This window comes from Acanthopagrus latus, chromosome 16, assembly GCF_904848185.1.
Source record: "Acanthopagrus latus isolate v.2019 chromosome 16, fAcaLat1.1, whole genome shotgun sequence".
NCBI lineage: Eukaryota > Metazoa > Chordata > Actinopteri > Spariformes > Sparidae > Acanthopagrus > Acanthopagrus latus.
In genome coordinates, this window is record NC_051054.1 from 703,560 (window position 1) to 703,791 (window position 232).

Below are 232 nucleotides of genomic sequence, written 5' to 3' on the forward strand. Positions count from 1 at the left end.
CAAATGACAGATGAATTTTACATTTATAAACCATATGAAGAGATGATCAGAGTTGAGCCACATGTCTGATAATGTCTCAGTGTGTCTGGTCTGATCAGTTCACTGCAGTCAGACTGAAGCTGAACTGAACTTCTGACAGTTTTTATTCTGTAAAACTCATTATGTTCTCTGTGTTCTGCAGTTCAGTTCACTGATCCAGCTGCAGTCGGATGAAGACATCGACGTCATGACA